The sequence below is a fragment of the Caretta caretta genome, chromosome 10 (genome assembly GCF_965140235.1).
Source record: "Caretta caretta isolate rCarCar2 chromosome 10, rCarCar1.hap1, whole genome shotgun sequence".
In the NCBI taxonomy this organism is placed as follows: Eukaryota; Metazoa; Chordata; order Testudines; family Cheloniidae; genus Caretta; species Caretta caretta.
Window position 1 is genome coordinate 54,162,749 of NC_134215.1, and position 21,619 is coordinate 54,184,367.

Here is a 21,619-nt window from a genome sequence, read left to right on the forward strand (position 1 = left end):
TAGGGTAGTGTAAACAAAATGCAAAAGACATTAATGAGGCACATATTGAAATGCTTGTTTCCTCCTAGGAAGGTTCACAAGGTCCTGAAAAGAGCTATGAATGGGGTTGCCAAATCATTTGCTGTCACACTTCTTTTTAGTGGTGGTCTTTGTCTCAAGCACATTTTGCTTAAACAAAACACCCTTTATCTTATTAAATTGCTGATCACTCATGTTGTTGTCAGTGATGTACAAAATATAGAAAAAGATGCAGTCCCTGCCTCAAGTAGCCTGGACTCTGTTAGGAGCTCATAATCTAAGTGAGAGAGAGAACTACCTGATACATACTATATAGCCTGGCTTAGATAGGAGATGAAGCTGAAAAACCCAATAAATTGTTTTGTTAATTCTTGAATCAACAGAAGATTTTGCTTCTGCCTCTAGATTTTCTCCTCTAAGAGGTTACCAACCTTTTATCTCTGAAGGCTAATGAGACCCAATTGGTCCAGCTGTCTAGCTGAGTCAGGAGAGTAGCTCTTCAACTCGATATAGCTCTTGATGCTTCACCTCCTTGTAGAAACAGGGATAGGATGTTGCAGATGTAAAAAGTTCTCTTTCCTCCCTGTGCTTCACCGTGGGTCCTACAGCATGGCTGTTCTTTTGAAGTGAATTCTATTTTCAACACTACATTTCTACAACTGAAACAGATCTTGGTTATTATTAGATCAGTAGAAAATTACATCTTGTTTCCTGTAAGGGTCTCTGGGAAAATCTGTCCTCCTTGACTGACCTGTATAATGGACCCTGACACACAACCACAGATGTAAGTGTAGCAATTCTAGATACAAATTTTGCAACTGACTGAGTACAATGGGCAGAATCAAAGCCCCAGTCTATGAATTTTGGGGTGTCCCATCTGGATCCATGTTTTGTAACTATTGTGATACAGCATGACCAGAAGGCAGCAGGAGAGTAATAGAGGAGAGATATGCAAGTCCCAGGATGAGGAGAAGCCTTATTCCCTGTAGAGGGAAGAAAGGTTTCTATAGATTAATTAAAAGCACCTGAAGCCAATTAGAGCACCTGAAGCTAGTCACCTGATAAAACCCCCCTGCTTCAATCAGCTAGGGGAAGGAGTTGAAGTAGAGGAGAGTTTGGAGAAGTGCCATGGCTGGCTAGAAGACCAAGACCCTAGGTAAAGAGACGCCTGGCTTGTGCAGAGAGAGAGAGGGCAGGAAGCCCCACAAGCTGAAGAGCAGGAGAGGGAAGTAGCCCAGGGGAAAGAAGCACTAGTTCAAGTGGTTTACCACTATCCCTAGGGCCCCTGGGCTGGGACCCGGAGTAGAGGGCGGGCTCGGGACAGTAAATACCCTAGTTCAGGGGCAGGAAACTGCACCCTGAAAACCCACCCTCCCAAGAAGAGGAAGCGTGGGACCCATCATAATCATACTGGCAATTTGCCACACTATGTTAAATCAATTATCTTTTCACAGATATAAGTAATAGGGAACTATTAATACCAGAATCTGATGGTGTATGTTTCATCCATTGTGTGTGATAGCCAAGCCTCAGAAGAACTTTTACCATATTTAAAAACAACAACAAAAACTTACCTAAGTTTTTGTGAGGACTCTCTACATACAGCCATTGTAGTAAAGAGAAGGTTCAAGAGAGTGTCTGATTATGTAGCATACAGAAGGATATCAAGAACACACAGGTCTGATTCTCCTTTCACTTGCACTGCTTTTTTCCTCCACTGACTGTACTAGAATTACTCCTTATTTACACCAGTATGACAGGAGGACCTGGTCCACTATGCTTTAGTAATTCCATTGAATACCACTTCAAAGCCCTGAGAAAAGCATTCTAGTACAGTGGAGTCCCTGGATATATATGAATATAACTGGTCATATTTCAAGCCAAAATAGTGAGATAGTTTGTGAACTTCCCTAGGAATCTTGCTGAGGATGTGTGTAATCCAGATAAGCAGGACAAAGGAAAATTGTGTTTCTTGCATTGTATTAAGATTGGGGTGCCAGGGCAAATGGCAGAGGATTTATTCATTTCATAAATGAAAATCCCATATTCACAATGAGTTATTGATGTTCTGAGGTGATGAATTATAAAGGTGTGAAAAAAGTGAAGCTCCATTGAAGTCCTCTTTCAAAACCTGATAGATGAGTTGGACTTAGTGTTGCGTGCAAGGTGTGCAGTAGGTATGAGAGAAAAGTAGATTTCAGTCTTGCAAACAAAACTGTAATATGATGGAAAAGTACAAAGCTCTGACGATTCCTTTTAGTGAAATATTCCTCCCTAGTCAAGATATCAGCTGTGATTCTGTATGATGCCTCTGGGATTATCTCACCTCAGGTTTAAAGTGATCATTTTTTTTCTTTAAATAGGAATAAAATGACAATTATATATAGTCTATTTACCATCAGTCCTTTAGAACTGCTTCTTAAACACAAACACAGAAATAATAGAATAAAGAAAAATGTGTAGTATAATTAAACTATGTCAGATTATGAAAACTCACTTTTTTGGGGGGTGGGGAGGAACAGGGTGGTCTATTAGTTAGAGCAGAAACTTGGGAATCAGGCCTCCAAGTTTCTTTTCAACTCAATTAACCTTTCTTAGACTCAGGTTTGGGCTTAACTACCAATGAAGTGGGCCCAGTAACAAAACCTACTTAGAGGGATATTGCAAGGCTTAATGAATGCTCGTAAAGCACTTTAAAGCTGAGTTCATCAAGGGAGCCATATGGCTCTGCTAAATTGTGTTAAATTGTCAGCGAACTGTTTGAGGTTTTTAACCTAAAATTGTTCTCCCTCACATTTTACTGTGCACTAATTATAGGTTTAATTTTGAAAGAAATTGCTGCTACTCTGTTTGATCTTGCTGATTGCTGCAGGTATTCAGAAGGTAAAACTGAGGTCATGTCAGGTCCTGGTGTTGCTGTTTGTCAATATTTTTGTTGAAAATTAGAGGAGCCCTAACATTCTGTCTAGCTATTTGCATGATGAATGTTAGTAATAATGAAACTACTGAGCTACTGAAGCAAAATAGCCATGTCAGTACATGCCAGACACTTATTGCCTGGTTTGGTGAGCCTTGGTTTACTCCAGGTTTAGTCTTTGAACTTTCATGTGTTTTTGAAGACTTTATTATGTCCAGCTTGTTCAAGACATAACACATGAGAGTGAGGAACTGGTTCCTATAACACCTGAGCTCCTGAGAATGAGTTCCCTCAAATTAAAGTAGAAAACCCTCCCAAGCTAAGCATGAAACAGGTTTGAAAATGTCTCTAAGCCAGAACTGTGTTTCTTGAACTTCTGTAGCGCCTGAGGTTCAAAAAGATTTGGGCTCAGATGAGGCTGGTTTTCTAATGGTTAGCTCTCGCCACAAACCCCTAGGTAAGATTCAGGTTTGCACACCTCTGTTTGGGTTCACATGTGGGGGTGTCACATTTTCATTTCTGAGGATTTATTAGAATGGAAAATAGGACTAAAGGGCACTAACAGAAAAATATCCTGCAACTTGACCCTGGAGTCTTTACCTCAGTATGTATGGTTTGAACTCAAAGTCTCAGGATGGTCCTGGCTGTTCAAACAGACCTAGAAAATCTGTATCCAGCTGCAAGTTTGCCTTTATGACAAAATTTGAGTGGACCACTGCTGGCTGGTGAATATAGGTGTGACTCAAATAATACTTTTAAGATAGTTCTACCCAAATTTCTTTGTGTATTCAAGAGTTTACCAATGCACAACAGGCATGGGCCCAAATTAAGGTGTGGTGTAACTTGGTGCAACTCCCATTTTCACTCATAATTCATTTATGAAACTGGACTGAATTGGGTCCAAAGCCTGTCTTATGTTAGATATAAATATGCATATATTGGAATATTAAACATAGAGGACTAGTCCTCTGTTAGTTCTGCCTGCCATGGAGCGAGGGCTTGACTATCCTATCTCTAAGATGTTAGTTTAGAGCTGTCAGTCCTCCTGGTGCCTAGATACAGGGTCATAAAGAGACCTTGTTTCCAAAGATAGTAAGTTCATTACTAATACCTTAGAGAGCCAGTGTCTTCTCTATGGCAACATAATGTATGTACAGATAACAGGTAGTGAAGCAAACCACATAGTTTTACTATATGGTACAAAACTAAGTGTTCACATACCGTAGTGATGGGTGCAATGTAAATAGACCAAATATCTATAGACTTTGAATAACTGAGAAATATAGAGAAATGAGCTATCTCCCTATAAGGCCCTCATTGTTGTAGTATCCAATCATTAATAGATTTTTATCCTAACAACACTTCAGTGAGGTGGAGAAGTACTACCCCATTTTATAGATGAGACACAGAGTAGATCAAATGACTGGCTCAAGGTCCCACAGGAAGTCTGTGACTGAGCCAGAAGTGAATCCAAATCTCTTGAGTCCCAGTCTGGTGCCCTATTTATTCTTTCCACTTCCACAAGCTGCATATAAAAATGCTGCAACATGGAAAATGTCTGTCTGATAAAGCTCCTCTTAGCTCCATTTGTGGAGGGCCTGAGGTCTGTCAGTCCTGTGGGTTTGTGGCATGTGATAGGATTAGGGGACCAATTCAGTACAGTGGAGGATAGAGCTAGGTGAACTCTTTGTAGTGAATAAGGAATCCATCTATTTTAACCCTTCTCTCTATTGGCCATTTATCAACCAATGAGGTTCATTTTTTACTAATTTGCTGGATACTCAAGATTACTTGGCTGTCCTAGGCTAACACTCCAGCCTATGGATTGCTTGCAAACTATTTGCTGTCATTGATGCTTCAAGAGTTTGATATTTGTGCTGTCTAGTTGGCCAAGTCAGTCATATGGTATTGATTCTGATTCTTGATAGGATGACTCACTTTTTTCTTCACCCCCAGGGGTCTGCAATGATATTTTCAGTGCTGCCCTGTCTCTGGCATTATCCTAGGGGAAGACACTTCAGGAGAGCTCCACTGGTGGAGACAGCTGTGGGGTTGGACTGAAATCCGTAGCCAGGGCTTGCCCAAATTTTAGGGCTGTACTGACTGGCTAAGAGCCTGCCCTGTGGAGGGGAGCTTGTCATAAGAAGCTGGCATAATCCAGGGCAGCATTTCTCTCTCTCTATTTATGATATTATTAGAAGAATAACATTGTTAAACAATGTAAACTTCATATTGGGCCAAATTCTGTCTGGCTTTTCCACTATACAGAACAGGGAAAATACCTGTGAGATTCATTTCTTGTACCCTGATCCTGGCTCTCCCCCCATCTTACACACACCCAAGCCCACAGGCGCTCCACACATTGAGCTAAGAGGAGCTTTATCAGATGTAGCATTGTGGGGTGCCCATGGGCTTAAAAGCCCACCTGCAGCACATGCATCTCAGACTCAGTTTATTTCTTCCGGGTAGCTATTTTGAGGCTCGTGGTTGGTCAGAACATGGATAAATTAATGGTGTGAAAGCAGCAACAGCCAGCATTTGTTTGGAGGTGAAAGTAGAATATATCCAAACTTTGCTCTAAATAATTGTTGTTTTTTCCAGTAGCCAAGAGCTCTCCTATTACAGGACCCTATTTTCTGCTATGATGGGCATGGAACTGCTATTGAAGCAAGCTGCAGTTTCCTTGTGCTCCCTCTCTGTCTGTATCTATCTGTTGTCCTTAGTCTTGTACTGAGCGTGTAAGCTCTTTGGGGTCCTGGGCCATGGCCAGGACTTCTAGGCACTACCAATAATTAGATTTTTTTTTTTAAAAAAAATTATCTGCTTCTGCTAATCTGGTATTGCCATTGAGAATGATCCAAGTCCAGCACTCTGTTTTATATTACTTCTATTTTATTTTGGCCATGTTAATCAGCTTTCCTAAACCTCCTATTAAATTCTTGCCCCCAGATTTAAGATCTGTTTTATATACTATGATCACAAGTGATAGGATGCAACCACAGTAATTTTACCTGTGATCCCACTTGCAAAGGATGTGTTATGTCTGAGATAAGGCACAATCTCAGAGAGCTGTTGTAAGACTGTGCTTGGCTCCAAAATTTTCTAGCCTATTGTTGGGTAAATAACATTTAGTATGACTTTCTTCTGAGTGTTGTTTATTGGCCAATATGTTTCATGCCTCATTTGCCCTCAAAGTTGCATTTTTGTTCATCAGAGTACTTGCTGTGGTGAGGTGCAGGTACATACACATGTGCACTGAATATGTTGAACCAGATAAAATCTTTACTCCCCCTATCATGTTAGCTGAAAAAGTATTAATTTTTAATTTTGCCTACTTATTGCATTTTATACTAGTTCTTCAGGGGGAAGAAATGACATTACTGAGATGTTCAGGTCATTACCTGCTCTGTTAAAACCTTCTAATTACATTGAGGCAAATTCTTTGTGGTTTGTCTCTGACCTGGCACTTGATACCGGTTATCATGCATGCTGATGGGTTCCTTCTGCAGGTGCCCATTTTTCATGAGAGTCGACTGCTCTGTCATGCTGTCTCAGCAGGCAGAAACTCCTGCATGAGGCTTTTTCTCACCGCAATTAATGAGCTCCAATGTAACGTAATTATGAAATTCAAAATGAGGTCGTCTGATGTAGAAACCAGTGTTTCATATTAATTTTTGTTCTGCCTAGAACATCTGCTCTTAAACTTATGCAGCATTCTCTTTCCCTGCTTTGCTATTTCCTTACATATTCTATGCCCTGTCCTTTGAAACATAGTGAGAATTAATCCTGTATGTTTCAACTGACAGCCGGTGAGCTGTGATGGAGTTTTCATTTAATTACCCCAGACATATCTTCTGAGGCATTGGCCATTGTTCAGGAGATGAGTCTGAAAACATGGATTGCTTCAGCCTCTTGCCTAGATATAGTAATGGTGATTTAAATCCTATTGTATCTGTATTTTGCTCTCTACACGTATGGAACAGTACAGATTATTTTTATTACCGCTACTAATGGACTAGCACTAACAGCTCAGAGTGACAGGAAGACTTCAGGTTTGACTCCTGAGGGTTAAGGGAGTGTACTGATCTCCCCCATCTTAATCCTGGCTCTGCCACTGGCTTACTCTGTGGGCTTCTGCGAGTCACTGCACCTTTCTCCCTCTGTCTCCCCATCTATAAAATGTGGATAATATTTACCCACCTCTCCATCTCTATGGGTGTTCTGAGTAGAGCTGGTCAACATTTTTTGGCCAAAACTTTTTCCCAACCAAAAAATATAGATCCGTGCCGACTGAAACATTTCATGAATTCATCAGATTGTTTGGGCTGGAAAAAAAACCTTAAAAAAAAATCCAAAAACATTGTAGCTGTCAATAGATTTTAAGAAATGGATAAAATGGGAGAGCTTGTTCTGCAGCTGCTAATTGGTATGCAGCACTGGGGGGGGGTGTTCTCTGAGGAACACCTCCTAATTTCTAAAGAAATAGAATACTTTCTCTTTCTTCAAACCCTTCACTGGAGGTGAAATCCTAGCCCTATGAGGATCACTGAGGCCAGAATTTCATCCCAGATGTACAGTTCCTAGATCTATATGGAAATACCTATTTTTTCCCTTCTCTTGGTTTTCATATTTACATAGCTGTACTTTTTAGCCACTGTGTAAATGCTGCTGATTAACCGTATTTATTTATAGTTAATTTATTTGACTGAATCTGTGTGAGAGAGAAGCATTTGCCTTGCAAGACTGGAGAGTTCAATGGACTTGAACAATGCATGCAATTATTTACTTAACAGAAACATAACCAAACAATTTTGAAAAACTGAAAACTTAGCACTGATTTCAAGCATGATAAAATTGTTGTATGCAAAGAACCACTACATTAGAAATTTGCCTAATGGATTATTGGATCACAGTACCTGCCCTCCCCTTCAAAACTTAAGCCCATAGAAAACGCCAGATTTCTCATTAAAAATGTGTTGGAGAGTGTTAGCTTTTATGGTACTTACTTACTGACTCTGTCCCTGTTCTGGAAAGCAAATCCACATGGGTGGACAGTAGCACCTGCATTGATCCCTCTTAGTTTACAGGAGTGGAGCCTTTCATAGAACCTGTAGCAACAGACCAAAGAGAGCACAGAACTCATAGTCTTGCCCTTTGTAACAACTCACCTGGCCAAGACATCCAGCTAGCCAGTACAGAAATATTCATCCCATTGTACTTCTGTTTCGTTGTTGAAAATGATGAACTGCGAAATAGTAGCTTTATTTTACAGAGTGCTTGATAACATAAGCCACTGTTAGAATACCAGCATCTTTAAAATAAAGCCACTGTTTCTAATGTCATCACTTCTATTGATGCCACTACAGTGCTTTACTAGTCAATGAAAATGTATATCATTCACTTTGCTTGTGCATTAGTTTATATATCCGTACCATAAATACCAGCTTCTATTAAAATGACTAGAAAGAAACAAATGGAAAAATACTGAAAGCCCTTTCTTATTATTTTAATTATTTTTAAAGATGGTTATATACATTCAAGCAATATGCAGATATATTATAAAGCTTGCATAGAGAGGGGAAGAGCTACATGAAATACCCATTGCAAATTTGAAAACTCTTCAAATTTTCTGGGTTTGAGCTTCCATGAAAATGTGGCAATTCCTGTTAAAGGGTTTGTAGCAGTGAAAATTTAATTTAAATATGGGAAGAAAACTAATTACTCGATCTGAATGACCATGGAAATTTCAGGACACAATTTTGTGTATTAGTTTACAATGGTTAGTTTAGTTTGTGTTTTTGTGTTTTAGTTTCAAGCAGTTCTCTAGAGTACATCACATGATTTGGGTCACATTATTTCAGCAGGATCCCTGATTGGCTGAGCCTACTCTGTGAATGCTTATCTCGATCATATTTTATACCTGTAAGATTCCCAAGCTATCACTTTCCCCTCTACTTGAAGTTGGTTTTCAGTGCACTTTGATCATGTAGTTTTGCAATGTATGGTATATGAAGCTTTGAGTTTGATGAAGAACTGATTTACTCTGTGCTTTTATACATAGGTTTACAATGTAGAGGATGATGTACTGAGTACTTTTATATGTATGAGGGGACTGGTTTATTATATGTAATTTTGCTATGGTAATTCTGTGGTTCACATTTTATTTTTTAATTATCCCTTTAATCTTAGAAGCTAGGAAAGCATTATTTTAAAGGGGTAAAGGAAAGCAGTATTTTAAATATAAACTTAATATTTTAGTCTACATTAATATGAAATATTCTACATTTCTTTAGGCCATGGTGAATTCTAAATTAAAACCACTTTGTAGTCTTCCATCTTTAGTTTTATGGCCACTTTTTGAAATAAAATCACTTAAAAATAAAAATGTCTCATAAAAATCCTTGTAAAATTCATCTCAGAATTATTTTTATTGCTATCCTTTAATGTTTTTATTTTTATAAATAGAAATGCTGACAAGCCCTTAACTTTAGTGGTGCTAGTAGGTTTTATGCGGCAACCAAAAATAGCTTTCTAATTATAAGTGGGAGGTTGCCCCTGAAGCACCCTCTAGCCTAGCTAGGGCACAGATTCCAGAAAGAGCCTAAATATTCCTTTGGTAAAGGCATGCAGACTATTAGGTATGCAGTAATCCAAACTGATGAAATTAGCCTAGGGTTGTTTAAAAGCAGGTGCTGAGAACAGGAGCATCAGTTAAAGTGCTGTATGGCCAGAATGATTTATAATGTAAGATTTAACTGCAGGGGGGAGGGATCTTATCCCAACTCAGATTTAAAAAAAAAAAAAAAAAAAAAGGGTGGCCACAGTAAAGCATATTTTAAACGGTAGCAGTTTAGACTCACCTGCCACTGAATATTCATTTGCTGTCTTTCTCCTACTAATATTTTGCACTGCCTAGTGGTGTTGTACCCACACAAAGGGCCATATTCTGTGTTCCCTGCTAGCTTTTTATAATGCTGAGTCTGGAATGACCTTTAAAAAGCCAGATAATATTTTATTTACCTTTTTTCTCCCATATACTGTTAAATGTTAATGAAGGTAAGAGATCCAGATCCTTGCTAATAAAACATTTTAATTGACTTAAGTGTAACCATAACAGTAAATTGGCTACTTTTTACACTTTTAAAGCTCTTAAGTAGTGGTGCCCCCCTATTCCCCCAATCTGTAGACATAGGTTTGCTACAAACTTCCACCTTTCTTTTGTTTCCTGCTGATTCAACATCTTCAGTAGTGCATCCTGTGACAGAGGAGTAAATGATTTGGGCACCAATGTCCCCAGACTTGTTGGAACTGACCCCTATGAAATGAGCAGAGTTGGGCTGTAATGGCCGAATTCTGAGTGGGGGTATAGGGTGATGATACTTCCCAAAGTAAAAACAGGACACCGCTTGGTATTGCTGCTCACCTGAGCCTACCCCTTCTTCCTGCCCTCCCCCCCCCCAGTGTGAGGGGCTGGCCTGAGTCACCTGGCATTACAGCTCACCTGAGCCCCATGCCGTTCCACAACTAGAGTTGCCACTTGCCCCCCTGCACATTCCTCTCGCCCCCCCCCCCCCAGGAGAGGACATCCCATTTTTTTTTTTTCAAAACTGGGCATTTGTTCCTTTTGCTCTTGCCAACTGATGATCACAAATGCCCACTTTTGCCCCGCTTCCCCCTGAAAAAAAAAGTCGGGGCGTCCAGGGCAGGACTTAAAAAGGGCACTATCTGTCCTGATCAAAATGGGATGTATGGTCACCCTAGGTGCATGGCATCTGGGAGTTAATGCTTCCAAACGCTGTTACAGGTGGATTTTTCAAAGTACACACAATTGTATTTCAGATTAGAATCCATCCCTCTGTATTTGTTGGGGTGGCTATGGGATTCAGTCAGGGATTTCATTCAGCCTGAACTTAATTCCACTGGTGATTTTGACTCTCAGTATTTTATTGCAAAGTCCCCTTTAGATAGCAATGGGTCAAATCCTCCATCCCTTATTCAGGCAACTCTTCTCTAGACCTGACTAAAGGGAGACAGTGCACAGCCTGACTATGTGGGCTGGGAAGGTTCATAGGGTTGTGCAACAGAATCATTCGCTGGGCAGTAGAGCTGATCCTCTGAGCTTCAGTAACTCTTGCCTACAACCTGTACTCTGTGTGTGTGTGTGTGTGTGGAGGGGGAGATGACAGGGAAGCAATGGGAATGTTGTTGTACTGTAGTCATGAATTGTACAGACATCTGCACTTGGAACTCCCCTTAGCACGGTGGTGCTGAGAATTCCCAAAAATTGTACTCCACAGAACAAGGAGATCTCTTACCTGGGCTTTTGGTAACGACCTCCTCTGAAATGAAGTGGAACCACAGTGGATCTTGCCGCTAGTCAGGCCTTCTGCACTCGTAGAATGTGAGGCAGGAGTTGCTGCAGTAGCAAATTGCTGGCCCTGTCAATGTTTTCAGGGAAGCAAGTCCTTTGGAGTTCACAGCAAATTAGCTTTTGCTCTTTGTCTTGAGTCTCTGAGACCATACCAGAGATCAACAGGCTACTTATATTGAGCCTCTAAAGAGAATATCTAAATGCTTTTCTTTTGTTTTCTTCAATATTGATATTTTAAAGAATATAATGTGTTGCAAAGATTACCTTGGATAATACCGTGCAGTCTCACAATCTAAACCAGTCCTGTGTGCATAGCCATCTGATTATGCATTAACTGAGAGTTGGGCATTTACAGAAATCAACTGCTGAACTCATCAAATTAAAGCTCAAATGCATTTTTAAACTGATTTTTGAACCCCATTCTGTTTCCCTTACTGTCAGTGGCAAATGGACTCCTGTTGACTTAAATGGAAGCAGAATCAGGCCCTTTATTTGTGGTATAACTCCGAAGGTAAAAGGTACATTTAGGGGTTTAATTCTTAGCTAACTGGATGGCAGCTCCTACTGCAGTAGAGGTGATAAGGCAGCTCATTTAGTTACTGTGCCATTGCTATTGCCCTTTTTTTTTTTTTTCAAATTAGAAAAAAAATTACATCCTGATTACTGCCCATTCAACAGCAAATAAGAATGTTTAATATGAAAACTCAGTAGCTCATTTAGCCCTGGGATGAACATTCTTTTGTTTCACAAAAACATAAAAGCAGCTGTTGCATTATGGCTCTGGTTATAGCTGAATGAAAAATGGCAAATGTATTTCGTGAAGAATTTCAAAAATATTTTTTTCAAAAGTTTTTCTGCTGAAAGTTTTTCTCTTTTGGGTCTATGTGCGTGCGCGCTCTCTCTCTCTCTCTCTTCTCCTCCCCCTCCCCCCCTCCTTGGAGTAAACAGGTAGAAATGGCAAGAGAAATAAAAACTGAAAAATGTTTGGGTTTTGGTTTAAAAAAAACCCAAATTTTGTCTATATTGCTTTCATTTTTTGAACCCCACCCTGCGTTTTTTCATCAAAAACATTTCAAACAAAAACTATTGACCAGCCCTAGTTCTGAGTAAGTGCCACCTCCATGGTATCTTTTCCCCCTTACACTGGCCACCTAGAACCTCTCTGACCGTGGGGTTTGGGCTGTGGGTCTGGGACTAGGTGAATACATTATATAAACATATTTCCCCTTTCTCTCCAATCACCATGGCCTTTTGGAGATAGGATGTCTGCTTCCCCCCTGCACTGGTTGGAGTCACTTATAAGGAGTTCTGGGGCACCACAGAGGTAACATCAGAGCACAGCTGTGTAGAAGTCCATGCTGTCAGGGAGCAGCAGGGGTCTGGATCCCAATGCTGAATTGCACATCCGATGAAGTGAGCTATAGCTCACGAAAGCTTATGCTCAAATAAATTGGTTAGTCTCTAAGGTGCCACAAGTACTCCTTTTCTTTTTGCGAATACAGACTAACACGGCTGTTACTCTAAAACATTTCTACCTGTTGTTTGAGTGGATCTTGCACATGGAAAGAGGGAAGACAGAAATATTTGTATGGACAGGAAGATATGGTTATTAAACTTCTAAAATAAACAGGGAGCTTAGATACAGGGGCATAAGCAGAGCCTGAAACTGCCTAGAACTGTGGTTTTTTTTTTTTTATTGTAAGCGGACTACATGTTGGTTAGATTGTCCCTTTTAAAATATCTAAAATTAAATTTTCAAGTTCAGAGTGAGCTACCAGGCAACTGAATATTTGCCCAGTGGACCAGTCCCTAGATACAGCCTTTCCCAAGCACAGATACTTTGAATGACTGACCGGTGTTGTGTGACTATGCTAAAGAAGCACAGAAAGTTGCTTTCTTCTAATACTGACAAGGAACTTTATTTACTTGAGGGAAAACAACCTTATCCCTCCAGATATGTTGGGAGCAGGAGGTGGGGTGCAGGGACCAGCAGGGAGTTACATCGTCCTCAAATTCAGACTGCCCTCGCCCTAATGTAATCTAGAGCAGATTATAGTTTAGGACAACTGTTTATTGCTTATAAAGGATGATGTGCCCTTTGAGATCCTCTTCCCTGACATGCCCCCCAAACCAAGCAGCAGAAGAGGGATGGAATAGGGAAAATCTAGCCTCATATTTTACTCTTCTCTCATCTCTAAAATAAGTGTGTATTTAAAGCCTCTTTAGAAGAACTTTTGCAGCTGTCAGCTTGTAAAGTGTTGTTTGCATGTAGGTAACTTTTTCAGTAGAAATGTGAATAAAACAGATGGGGGGTGGGGAGGAGGGGAATCCTGCTCACTTCACTCTTACTCTTTGGAGTAGTCCTATTTACTTCACTGAGAGGATGGCTGGGAGCAAGGTGAATGCTTTGGAACTCGCACAGTTGTGTGTCTGTCATTTTTTTCTGTTGGCTGTTCATATTTATTGTTGTGAAAACCAAAGCATATTGTTTAAAAAATACATGAAGGATATTCTAACCTCACTATTCACACAAAACTCCCTTTGACATCACTAGGAGATCCCTGTGTGGAAACCAAACCTCTCCTCTGATGCATTTTGGCAAATGACCAGCTGTGACCCCTGCAGTCAATTCTTACAAGTAGAATTGCCTGTCCCCTACAGGTTATTAGCACTGAGTATTCATTTTGAGCTCATGTCAAAGATGAGAATAAAACTCAGTCAGGGATCAGATCTGACCTATTAATCCAAAGATATCCATGGCAGCTACTTAGACATTTGGTAATATGTTCAGTTTCACTGCGGGTTGAAGGTTTGGGAAACAGGTTTTTATCACCTTCAAAACACAGAAGTGTCCGGATACCTTTTGCAAACATTTCCATATTGATTCTTCATGTTTCAGATTTGCAGAAATTCAGAATATAACTCTTGTCGGTCAACTGAGTGTAAAGGTCCTAAACCTAATTATCTATCTTTGCTCAATAGTTTGATTCTTTATTTTCTTCTCAGTATTTTTATGACTCCTCAAGGAAAGACTTACCTTTATTTTATTAAGGAAATGCTGACAGATTCCCTGATCCTGGAAGCTTGCTGCTTGTTATATCCCTCTCTCCTATCCTTGTTCTGTCTTATCTATTTAGATTGTAAGCTCTTTGAGGCAGAGACAGTCTTCTCCTGTGTGTGTACAGTGTCTAGCATAATCACGCCCCATTCTTGGTTGACCACTAAGCATTAACAGAATAATAATGTGCTCACCTTGTCCCATTTAATTTAGTAGAACTACTCGCATGCTTAAAGTTAATCTCACATATGTTTGCAGGCTTTGGGCCTACGAATCCTGTTGTGAAGTTTTGTCTCCCATACAGCTCAGAGTCTGACTACCTGTAATTTAGAAACTACAATAACAGTCCCATAAAATTGACTTCTTGCATACAGTGGCAGGAAATTAAGTCTTCAAACAGTTCCCCCCACCTCTTCTTATTTTCATCTAAAAATCCTGATTATAAAATATCAAATTGCAAGATGCTTTTAAAAACAACCGTTTAAAAATGATGCAGTAAAAATCTGCCCCACTGAGTCTTGGGGGTTTTGCAACCTTGGCTAAGCTTGTCTGATAAAATCGAATAAGTTTGTGGTCAAGACACTCAGTCTCATCATCCTGCCTACTGTGCTACTACAAAGCCTTGCATGCCCATAGATTGTCAAGAGTAACCTCTGGGGAATGCAGAACAGGGCAGCATCGTGTTAGGGGAAAACATTTTACAAGTTTAGGAAATTTGGTCTATAGAAAATGGTGTGGTTGACCAATGAGCAATATATTTGATCAAGCCCTCATAGGCTTTTAGAAATCAAAGAACATAGCGCTAAGCGGAAATAGAGCCGAAAGTGGTCAGGATGGGCTTTAGGGATTATAGCTTTTCTGCGTTTTGCATTAAGTTATTTTAAAATAATATTTGGCAACAGGTTGGATTTCTCAAGATTATTCTGTGAATCTAACAAAAATCACAGTGACTCCTTAGAACAAGGGCAGAAATATTTTGCATTTGAATATAAAGCCCATCAAGTGGTTGGTGGGGAAAGAATGGGTAAATAAATACAAAACCTCTTAAGGGTTTCTTTCTGGGTTGGTTTCAAGAATGTCCCACAAAATGGGTTTTCATGGTTGTATGGGGCAATGAGATGCCATTCAAGTTTCTTTCCTTTCTTTAGAAATTCTGAAGCAACTGTTGAAAACAGCTTCTGGGCTTTTACTAAAATAGTTTCCAGAGATGAGGAAAATGAGAGAATGCATATACAATCTTAGACAAATGAGCTGCTCATATATTGAAGCCTGGATTGTAAAATGACTGCTGTGCCTTCCATTGAATGAATATTCAGTGCTTCCCTGCTGAGTTGGCTTTTCCTATTTGAACCAGCTCCTGTTCTGCACCATGATTCACTTGTTACCAAATTAAACTCTTTACACACATGGGAGATCGAACTTTATAAAGTCAAATTTTTTGAAGTGCGAATGGCATTCTGGTCAGCTTCTGTGCCTGTCACAATCTTCATAACGAACTGAATTAAGTTTAAAATATCATCTGTGTGTGTTGTTTTCTCTTGGCTGTTGAGCAGTCTCTCTGTACATCATGCATTTTTCTGTTGACACTACATGTCACTTAGCAACTCAGTGAAAGGCCCTATATGCATTGATTGCACACAATTGTCTTTATGGGGTGGAAGTGTTAAGTGAATAAACCCCTACGGGTGACCAGACGGTCATTCCTCTCATGTTGATAATCTGTTTACATCAAAATATTGTTTACTTAGCTCTCTGATCTTCAGGAATTTACATGAAGCTGAAAGAGTACAGTTAACTCCCAACATTCTGACCCACAAGTATGAGCTGTATTTACTTTCTCAAAGGTGGGTAGATTAGGACGAAGAGGGTTGCTTTTTTTTTAACTTAGCTCTCCAAGATAAAGCATTAAAATGCATTTGACAGTTAACCACAGATGATAATGCAATCTTTATGCTATGGTTTTCATCGTAATGGAGAAGTTACAAGGCTGTCACTACTCCATAAAGGAAGAACCTTTCCTGCAGTCTTAGAACAGTCTTTTTTCCCCTTTCCTCTTTGTAAGCAACATTACCAAATTACCTTCTGAAAAGCTTTAGATGGCTTATACAGTTATTTTTATAGAGTGTTAAAAAGTGGAGCTTTTAAAAAATTTGAACAAAGTTCTTTAACCTGTGGGATTCTCCCAAGCAAATTTTTTTTGGGCTATTAATAGAGTTGTCCAAATACAAGAAAATTATGTTGTAAATCACCCATTTTTTGCTTGTCATATGTTTGTGGTGGTGGTTTTACTGAGCTGAAGAAAGATCTTTTCATTAACTTCTGACAAATCTGTAACTTTTAATTCTCTATGTGAATTAGTGTTTTTGCTAGAGCTTTGGAAATTTAATAGGGTATTTTAATAATCTTGGGGTTTTTTTTTTGTTTTGTTTTTTAAATCCTGTTTACTCCATCTGAGAGATTTGGAAGAAAAAAAACTCTAGTTTGAAAAGATTCCAAAAAAGCCTACCCTGAAGTAGGTAAAGTATTGCAATCTGTTATCCTGAATTTTCTCCATCTGAATATTTTGGAGATTATCTTTATTTTTAAAGGCCGTATTGTATCACCTGTCTCCACTAAGTGGCAAATCTAAGCTATACTATGAGAGCTATTAGAGCTATTTATATTCAGCAGGACCTTGAAGTCCAAATCTTACTCTATACACATGAACAAGCCCATTTATTTCAGAAGGATTACTCACATGAGTAAGGCAAGCAAGATTTGACCCTGAAGCTTTAAAGGGCACTTTATAGCAACATGCCATTGCTATATTTGCAGCGCAACATAAGTATGTTTGGGTTGTGCATTGGAAGTTAGGCCCCCCCACCCCCACCCCCCACAGAGACACCCCTTATTGCAATGTGTGTTCTGAAATCAAATGACATCAATCCTTGCAAAGCATGAAGAGTAAATAATTTGAACTTATCTTTACGTTCCCTATCTTTTCCCTATCAAAGTGAGCGCACCCAGCTCTACTCTCCCATTGGACCAAATTCATCCTTACTTAAGTTACACCAGTGATTAATTTAGCCTGTTAATGTCAGTGGAATGTCTCAAGTGAGTAAGGGTGATTAGCATTTGAACCAGTAATGAAACTCATTGTCTTTAGCAGGAGCAACATTGAGCCTTCTGTGTTCCCCAGGTTACTATCAAAATAAAGTGAAGAAGAGTGCTGGCAAAGGTGTATAAATACCCTGGGTTATGTACAGTACTGGCTAACAAGCAGGGCAGGAGCATTCAAGCCATTTCCCTTCAAGGGGCTTTCAGATATCCCTAAAATAAAGCTAATTTTTTATATGCTGGAAGGTAAAACTGGTAGATTAGGTTTCAGCAGAATCACCTAAAAATAAGGTCTTTCTGAACATTAACTATGTGGCTGATGGCTGTTGCCTCATTCTACAGCTAAATGAATGGCTGCTTCCATAAACATTTCACTGTTACAAGTTAGATTTTTCACAGCATTAACTTTAACAACATGGGTGTTTAGGACGGAATAAAACTTTAAATTGATGTCTTGCCATATTGCTAGTTAAAAGAAGTGAGACTAATAAAGTGGAGCTAGCTATATGACCAATTTCATGGTAAAATTCTCATTTATAGTTAAAGGCCTGTTATGGATTAATTGAGAAAGTTGGGAGAAAATAACTGTTTCGTGTGAAACTCTGACCTGTCTTTTCGGGGTGGAGTTGTTTTTTCATTTTTTGTTGTTGTTTTAAACTGCGAAAATAAACAACTAGTATTATGTCTCCAAAACTGGTTTCAAACATGGCTAGGTTTTTAAGATCTAATTTATTAGAAAATATTGACTTCATGTCTTTCAAATATCACTGTTGATCTCTGGGAGTGAAATGACTTGGGCTTGAAAGTGCCAGGAACAACTTTTGAAAACTTGTTTTCTCTCTCACTTCCAAAGACTAATTTGTAACTCTCTTTAATTGAAAAGAAGCCAAATTTAGCTTTTACTTTCTATTTAAAAAGTGTGATATCTCAAGCCAAACATTTCCACGGCTTTCTTTATAAAAATTTAATTAGTAAATTGCACTTCTCCTGCCCTGCAGACATTTTATTTTTTACGTACTGGAGGTGATACTGTTGTAAGTTTACACTCAAGTGTGTGTTCAATCAAGAATTTTTTTAAAAAACCCTTCATTAAATTAAAGTTTTGTGTTGAGGAAGTTTAGGGACTTTCTGGTGTGTGCAGAGAGGGCATTGGGGGGGAAGAAGTTTGTAATGTAAGTCCTGGCCTTTATTAGAATTGCACTGTTTTGTGCTTTATGGTAAACCCTTTTCTTAACCTATAACATCTTTGTTTGCCTCTGTATTTTATCCATTCTGAGAAAATTCCCAGCCTTCTAGGTCTAATGATGTTGACATATTGGTAGGGAGAAGACTGCAGACTGAGCCCCTCCTTTTAGCTAAACGTTATCTGCTTAGACTAATATTGCAATTGCCACCCACTGACATAATTTGTTTCACAGTCACAGCCTGGCAGCATGAATCAAATGTTGACATTCTAATTTCATGCACACATGGGTGTTTGGCTGAGCAGGCCTCAGCTTCTGAGTCATTCACTCCGTACCTGTGTAAATCAGGGAGACAAGGCGTTTTCACAACAGCCTAAAGAGGAAGTTGCTACCTTCTTTCAAGAGTACTGGGGACTATTTAAAGGTATACTGCCCTTTATTCCCCCCTAGCAAATCATAAATCCCAGGAGTGGCTGTACCATTGAGCTAAATTGAAGTGCTGGAAGAAAAGTATTTTAAAAGACTGTTTCCAAGGCAGTATAAATGTGGTTTCTAGAGACAACTTTCCCTCAAGATTTTTCTTAACCATTGCACAAAATGGTCTTGCTTTCAAAACTGTTTTAATACCTTTTATCTTAGCATTTCTATAAAAATGTTTTATGTGAATTTAGTGCTGGATTAGTTGTTTTGGCTCTGGTCCTAGAAACTAAAGACTTCTGTTTATCTATATAACAAATACAGCCTGGATAACATTAGTGAAAGTATCTTCTTCTGCCTCACTAATGCACCTCAGCTCTGACCCAAAGCAGCCACTCAAATGGTGAAATGACAGTTCAGACTCCGTGCCCATCTAATCTTGGACCACTCTGCTGAAACCAGCTACTGCCAACAGTAGCTTATAGACTTGTGATGTGGACAGCCGCCTGCCAGGAACTGGAGAGAGGCCATCAGACTTAAGTAAAGGCCACCAAACTCCCATCAGATGGTGAAATGATACATGGTCATTATTCACCAGGACCACGTTCCAGACCTGTAGGCTTTTCATTCCATTATCGGTCCAGTTTTCCTGGCCTCATTTTACAGTAACCTGTCTCTCTGAGCTAGTTCAAAGTTTGGCCCACAGCTACTTTCATCTTGTTAATAAATCTGTCAAACTATTACCTCTCACTTTGCAAAATACTCAAATGCAATCCAGAGGCTTTCTTGAGTATATACTAGATAAAGGAATATTTCCATCAGTAAAACCCAGCTTTTCACTATGAACATTGTTAAAATCTTGCAAAGCACAAAACCATGGATTTCCCTGACCTTTCCCAAAGGCAAATTTTTACCATTTTCCCCAGAAAGATCTCCATTTTCACTTGTGGAACACCCTTTCAGAGTGAAATGACAGGTTTTCTTGGAGGCTGTCTTTTTGTTTGTTTGTTTTTGTTTTTTTCCATGAAAAGTAACAAAAACACTTTAAGGGCATAGGCTTAGTTTGACTTCTATATTTGGGAGTGGGAGGCAGCTCCAGTCAGGCCAATGGGGTCACATGGGGAGGGCAAATTCCATGCCTGCCTGAGGCTTGCAGTTTGAGCAGGCAATGCCCCCGCCCCAAACAATGCCCAGGTTTAAGGTGGGGGCAGATTTTCAGAGGGCAAATGCTTAGCACTTGTGGGGGAACACACTTTTAAGCAGTTTCAAGTTGGGCTCCTCAGCATTGGCGTTACCCCCCACAAAAGGCCAGATAAACCAGGACAGTGCAAAAATTGGGTAACTAGAGAGTGGCATGGTCAGGATGACTGAGGAATGCACTGATATCAGCTGTCACCAGTGGGGTTCCTGTGGAGATCTTGCTGGCTTGAGGAGAGACTGCTTGACTGCTGCACAGTTATATATAATCCTTAGTGTGGATATCACAAAAGGAATTATGTCTAAAAACAAAGAAAGGTGCCTCCTTACTTAACATACATGCTCCTTGACCTCAGTTTACGAAAGGAACTGGTCTTTGGGTTACCTCCATTTTTGGGGAGCCCAACTTGAAACAGCTTAAACATGTCTTTTCCCCCCAAAAAGTGCTGAGCACTTGCCCTCTGAAAATCTGCCCTGCACCTTAAAGTGTCTCAGCTGAGGCACCCAAACTCACAAATCTCTTTTGAAAATGTAGGCCCTTGTGTGTTTGAGACACAACTGCCAAGGTTGGTCTGCTTTAAATAAGCAAGACAAATAGGTTTTAACCTATTGAGTCATTGAAATACATTGAGTAAAGAGAGCTTTCCAGAGTGGAAAAATGGGAAGTGATGTGTCCAAAAACTAAGGTGTGCCCTCTGAATGGGACAGTTGAGATGGATGATATCTGCTAGCTTACTTTAATGGCCAAGCCATGGTTTTATTTCTGTTAATGCTGCACAACTTTGGGTTTAGGAGCCGAATTTTATTCTGCCTCATGCATCTGCTGAGCATCTGAAGTGGCTAAGGAGCATGAGTACCTTCCTCAGGGCAGACGGTTAAGGCGCAGGGCACATACCCCAAATTGGCTGTAAGTGCTATATTTAAACTTCACCAACCAAGTATCAAGTGTGAACTCCTCAGGCACTAGAACAACCTAAACATGGAGTCACAGACCGTCCCCTCCAATCTATCTTGCCACCCCCATAATCTTGCCTTTGTGATAGGTGCTCCTTTACTCCAAAAATCACAATAATATTCAGGTTACTCGCAGTCCCAAAGAACCAGTCATGTAACCTAGGTCAATTGCACCTTAGATCCCTACACCAAAGACAAGGCTTGTAGCCAATCCTATAATAAATGAACTAAAGATTTATTAACTAAGAAAAGAAATGTGTTATTTACAAGATTAAAGCAGGTAAACATACACACACAAATGAGTTGAGTTCCAAAAGGTAATAGAGGCTGCTGTAATATGCAAGCTCTATATGTCCTCTTAGGACTAACCCAGGCTAAGCAGCTGGGGATCTCTTGCTTATGCCTAG

General features: G+C 39.7%; 1 long non-coding RNA gene across 1 annotated transcript in view; it reads right to left on the reverse strand.

Annotated features, from left to right (window-relative positions):
- Positions 1-11,571, reverse strand: part of LOC142073489 (uncharacterized) — a 35,673-nt gene extending 24,102 nt beyond the window's left edge. The window contains exons 1-2 of the long non-coding RNA XR_012670375.1: positions 11,251-11,571; positions 7,942-8,043 (exon numbers count right to left, since the gene is read on the reverse strand). This is a non-coding gene — a long non-coding RNA (uncharacterized LOC142073489). The remainder of the gene's footprint in view (positions 1-7,941; positions 8,044-11,250) is intronic.
- Between the last annotated feature and the right edge of the window lie 10,048 nt (positions 11,572-21,619).